Genomic DNA, 6,000 nt, shown 5'->3' with positions numbered 1-6,000 from the left:
CAAACTTAGCAACAGTCTCTCCAAATATCTCTTGCAATAAACCAATATTGTACCAATACTGGTACATAATTAAGTCACCACAGTCTCAAATATCCAGGGCTGGGTTGTTCAAAGCCTGATTAAACTAATCCAGCATTGGAGGGAATTTTGATTACTTTCATTTTTTGTAACTTTTCAGTCCAGTTTTCTGTTTATGTTGTTTGCCTTTCAGTTTTGAGTTTGATTCATTTTAAAACTACACAACCATAAGCAGTGAAAGATATTTCTCTTCAAAAAAAATATATTACCTGGGTTAGCGCTAACCGGCTTTCGAACGACCCGGGCCAGATTTCAAACCATTAAGAAAAATACTATTAAAGAAAGGATTACGACAACACTGAACTGTTACTACTATAAGAATAATAATAACAATAGACACCAGCAAGGTAGCATGAATATTAGTGAAGATATCACAATAAAAAAATCAAACAAAACCAATAAAAATATATTCACAGTCACAAGAAATTTAAATTTAAGATATCTTGATTTAATTTGAAGTGTTTGTATATTTTCCATCAATTATTCAAACAACAGGGGAATTTAAATTAATTTAGCTCCTTTACATGCATTTATTTTACAATGCTTCCCAAATTATAAAAATGGTTATCTTGGTAGACTTATCTGCCATTTTTGGCATCTCCAATGTCAATTTCAGTCCTTTTCAGGGACCCAATCGATCTGATGCTCTCCTGCCTCAGTCAGACAAAATATTCCAATACCATAATGAGTAGCGTATGCTAAGTTCCTTCGTAAGAACACTTCCTGTCAAATTTCACCAACTACCTGTCAGGTTCCAGAAAACTTTGATGACCCTGGCAGTTTATACAGTGAATCGATTCTTTTTAGAAGGTTTGTTGATCAGACCACCAGGAAATACACCTTCCAAACTTTCACTAGTTTCCACCTGAGAAATTAAAAATGCCCAGAACGACATTTTCACAACGAAATACTAGAAATTGATACATCGATACCAGACACACTGGTCTCCGCCATTTTGATTCTCCCAGTAACCCTTGCTTCGCTAACTGGTTTCCGTGCTTCAAAGAGACAAGATATCTGTGCCACGAAAACTCGAGTTCTCTTGCTAAGTGTTCGGGTGATTTGAAATCACCCGATAATAAATTACTGTCTTCAAATATTTCGGAGAGTATTAGTTTGGCGTTTAGTTTTTTTTCTTGTCTTTTGTAAACGCCTGTCGGAGTAATCATACTCGCGTGAGTGCGAGTCGGTCGCGTGAGCTCGCGTACTTAGTCACGGGGCCAAACTAAGTCACGTGTTCCAAACATACCCCTGGCGGCCATGTTTACTGAGAGTTGATCACAGATAATTTTCTGTACCATAGCTTTCGATAGTAACAGTAGCGCAGTCCACGTAAAGTGTATAAGATTATGTGAATACCTGGCTTCATCATGTGTACGAAAAGGATAGATAAACATTATGCTGCAAGTTGGTTCGTCCAATTACGAAATTCAAACGTTTACAGTTGGTCGAATGTGGAAGTAAAATGCAAACAATGATTTTTGCTGGAGAAATGGCCCACTTTTGTCACTCTTTTACACTGGGTAAGTAAAGTATTTAAAGTGTAAACTCAATTCGGTTCAATTGACTTTGGATGACCATATTTTTACTGCTCAGTGTAAAAGTGACTAGAAAGAATTCAGCCTTAACCCAGAAATCGTTGTGTTTTTTTTCTTTTCATCTAGAGGATCTGGAACACCTCTCACTGTTGTTGTTTATTAATTATACACTGTAGGTCTTCGGAAGATTTGATTCAGAAATATCCTACAAAAATCGATAAGCTTAAATGAAGTTATTGCAGTATAGTCATTTGTTATATCCTTCCACATTTAATATATTTCCTGATGACAGCACAGAGTGTCATCTTAATTATTAACTCTTTTACAATGAAATACAAGAAAAAAAAAAAAAAAAAAGAAAACTTAATAGAAATAAAAAGCCATCTGTGAGAGAGTATACATCAGATTGTCATTCCTATTTAAGTATTGTCCACATGTAGAAATTATTCCTGCTAACATGGGGGCTAGAGAGGTGCAAGACTATAATAATATTAGGGTTTTTTTATGTATAAGGGAGCCACGGCCTTGTAATTGTCGGGTCTTCAGCTTCTTAAAGGACCCTAGTCAGCCTCTGCTATTTTCGATGCCATCAAAATTATTGATATTGCATGGTGAGGCAAAGTCTTGTTGCTTTACTGTAAGTTTTGTTCCTGAAAGTATGTCCCTTTATCTTTAGTAGCTTCACAGTGATTTTCTTTGCTTTGACATGCTCCGAATAAAGCATAAAAGCCAACCTCTTGTATGTAAACAAAAACAAAGGTGTGGCTGACTAGGGCCCTTTAAGAGGGGTTTAGATGGTTCCAATGCATTGGAAACGAGTGTTAAAGTGCCACTGAAACAAAATTCTCTCTTGTTTTCACTTGATTTATTCAAGTTTATTCTTCATATTGTCGATACCTGCTAGTTTTCTACCTTGTAATTTCTGTCCAGTCTTGACAGGAAATACATATCATGAACGTTGGAGGGCGCCAAAGAGTGTAGATTCACCAAAATAAATGCTACAGATTAGAACAGTACTCGATTGGAGATTTCGAAGACGAGTGTGGCAACTTTTATATCACGTCCTAAAGCCTAAACACGATAATTCGTCGTCTGTTTTCAGCCTGGTTCTGAGATTCGGATTCTCACGTTTATCTAAGGTCCATTACACAAGGTTCGAATATATCCTCGGCAACTTTACTGCAGTAAAAGCCGTAGGCGCATCAGCCATCCGCACAATCACGAAGTTATTAACGGTCCACAAGCTTTGAGTGGAGTACTTCTTTGTACACAGAGGGCATCTTTTTATGATACTAATAAGTGAGAGTTCTTGTGGTAGACAAAATGTATCTTTGAAAATTGTGATCCGCAGTAGGGTTTGCTTTATCGCCGCACACGTATCAGTGTAAACAAAGCGGGAATTTCGCTTCTCTTTTACACGTATCTCCCAACTGCAATATTTCATGGCCGATGGATTACTTTGAGTTCTTTAGCACATACGTATGTCTATGATCTTCATTTAATAGTATCCAAGTTCAAAGCAATTCGTTAAACGTCACTAGTTTACACTCCTTTCGAAGGTTTATTAAACAGAATTTGAACTAATTTGCATATATCACCTTTCGCCGCCGACATTGTCACGCTTTCTCTTGTTTCCTGAAAACATACCTGTAGGGTCATGGCAGCTTAGTTTACCTTTATAGTTTAAATTCGCTCCCTCATGTAAAAGAAGAGGGTTTCTTAAATTGTTGCTGTTTTGATAACTTGTAGGATGTAGCAGATACAACTGAACTAAAGGTCACTGTAGCACAATCTCATCCGCAGTGAAACTCACAAAGCGTCCGGTTTCCTCGAAGCGAAGCGACTCGAAACTCGAAGCGTTGTTGCTGCGATTCGTGCAGCAGCAGTCCGGATAATATTTTCAAAAGCCGCTTTCTCTTGTTTTCATGTCTTTTTTACTTTATGAGTGTAGATATTGTTTAATTGAGTGGTGGCCATTTCACCAAGAGTCCCGATCGTTTTGCGATCTAAGAACTCCCACTCGTTTGCTTGCTTACATAAAATATCCTGCAAATATCCAATTAATAGACTGGAAAGCCCCAGGATCGACTCTCCACCTCTTCATGTCTAAGGCTACTGTTATTATCTGCTTTACAGCTCTGAGATGTCCTTAAGATGTTTTTTGGGGGGCTTAGAACAGTATTCTCTTCTCCCATAATCACTCTAAATTTTCAGAGCGGCATGAGAGTAATACAACCAGTGACGTCACTAGGTTGTTTTGGCCGCGCTAAGATGGCCGCCAATTTTGGGCTTAACCAGCCAACTTTGAACGGCTGAAAAAGCAGTTTTCGCTTACCGTATGCGAAAAAAAAGCCTGCAGTGTTTCCAAGTAAGGTTGAAACTTTATTACTAAGCAAATATCTCACATACGAAAATTTCGTTTCAAAAAATTAAAAGCACAACTATCGAGGTTACCTCTGCTGCACCCTGCCCCCCCCCCCCCCCCCTGTTCCATATCCAGTACCCATTTATACATCTGGGTGAAGAGAGGCACTATGAGAGTATGAACACAATGCAATGATCGACTATAGGGGTCCATTGCACCAACCATTGGGTCATCGTGCTTCCTCCTCCATAGGGTCAGAGTGGAGTTTACCCTAACATGACAGTTACGAGTCTAATAGCCTTCTACAGGGGCAATTTGAGTGTGTTGAAACCTTTTTAACATTGCGTAACCGATAGCAACTTAAGGCAACTTTAAGCGACTTAGGGCGACTTAAGGTGACTTAGGGCGACTTAAGGCGGCTTTAGGCGACTTTAGGTCCCAGAGGAGGCCTATACAAAGTCATACACAGCCCTAGTCATACAAAGTCATACACAGCCCTAGTCATACAAAGTCATACACAGCCTCTACAACTATCTATACACGATATCCATACAGAGTCATAGATAGCCCCGCATATTTCCCCCCGCACGAGGCCATGCTATTAAATCTTTGCTGATGTAGTCGTTCTGGATACAACTTTGCGTAAAGAAGGCGTCACGCTAGACTCAACTTGACTCAAAAAGATTAAAGAGGTAGTTAAACTTAGTGAGGCCTTATGCGTCCCATGGCGCCATGAGGACAGATGATGATGAAACTTAGTAAGTGGTGAACGTTTTAGTCCTTCTGGTGTAAATTGGAGGAGATTTTGCCTCTGAAAAACTGCAATATTTCCGCCCAAGAGCGTAAATGAGTTCATAAGTTAACTGTAAAATATTGAATCTTTAAACCCGCATTACACAAAAACGAAGTATTTAATAGATCGCGTTCAAATGTCTCGAGTCAGTTAATTGTGCAATGATCTTTCAATATTCAGAGTAATACTTTTGCAGTTCGATCAGAAGCTGAAGGGCTTATCCTAATAATTCAAATATTATTTAAACAGAGATTCCTCTACAAAGCCTTTCATAACCACACAAAGCCACGAACAGCCCCATATAGCCATCCGTCAGCACACACACTACAAGCTGTTACCTAGTACTACACAGTCACATACATGGTCCTATATTACTACTCTAACCACAAAACTTTTATTTACCTCCAGATGCACCATCGTCTAGGTTATTAGAAGCCGTATATAAAACGTAACGAAGTGTCCAAGTGGGTTACGCTCTCCTACCGCTATACCTCTGTCTCAAACATAGCGTTCGCTATAGTTGAAATCTGCTGTCGAAGGACAACTCATACTTCATTTCCGGTGATCACAGTATTGCTATTCCTCCCGGAGACAGAATGCTAGTCCACCATAGCTTACTCCCTCCCCCAACTGCATTTTGTCAGATAATCTTAACAATTTACCGGGGACCATTTATACACCTGAGCGGAGAGAGGCCTTGTGAGAGTGAAGAGTCTAGCCTGCGTCGCAGACAGTCTGAACCACCGGTATAGTCCGTCTGCGCAACGGCTCCCAAAAGCTTGTTCTGATATCCCGCAGTTTGTGTATCCATTTTTGATTGGCTAGTTTCTTACGCACTTTCTGATTGGATAATTCTTGCGAAAGCGATCACGTTACTGTCACGTAATGCTAAAAATAATTGTGTGCGGGTTTCCCAAGAACATTTGTACATCATTAAAGGTCAGATCTTCTTCGAGTTGGAAATAAGATGTCTGCAATAACAGAAGAAGATTGGCAAAAAGCGTTCAAATCCGTGAGAGAGCAGTTTGAAATCGATAATCTTCTACCTGAACAGGAAAACTCGCTTCGCGAATTTCTTGGAGGTCAAAATATTTTTGTAAATTTGCCGACGGGCTACGGTAAATCTTTGATTTTCCAGTGCCTTCCGATCGCTGCCGATGCTCTGTTCGAAAAGCCTCGTGGTTCCAGTGTTCACGTTGTAATATCGCCATTGCGATCGCTTATGG

General features: G+C 39.5%; 1 long non-coding RNA gene across 1 annotated transcript in view; it reads left to right on the top strand.

Annotated features, from left to right (window-relative positions):
* The window catches only part of LOC149104853 (uncharacterized), a 93,469-nt gene that overhangs the window by 19,923 nt on the left and 67,546 nt on the right, over positions 1-6,000 (top strand). The window lies entirely within an intron of this gene.

Source organism: Orbicella faveolata, unplaced genomic scaffold (assembly GCF_042242905.1).
Source record: "Orbicella faveolata isolate gen_17 unplaced genomic scaffold, um_ofav_v1 contig_34, whole genome shotgun sequence".
Classification (NCBI taxonomy): domain Eukaryota; kingdom Metazoa; phylum Cnidaria; class Anthozoa; order Scleractinia; family Merulinidae; genus Orbicella; species Orbicella faveolata.
Note: the sequence above shows the minus strand (reverse complement) of the source record. Positions and strands in the feature narration are given on the sequence as shown.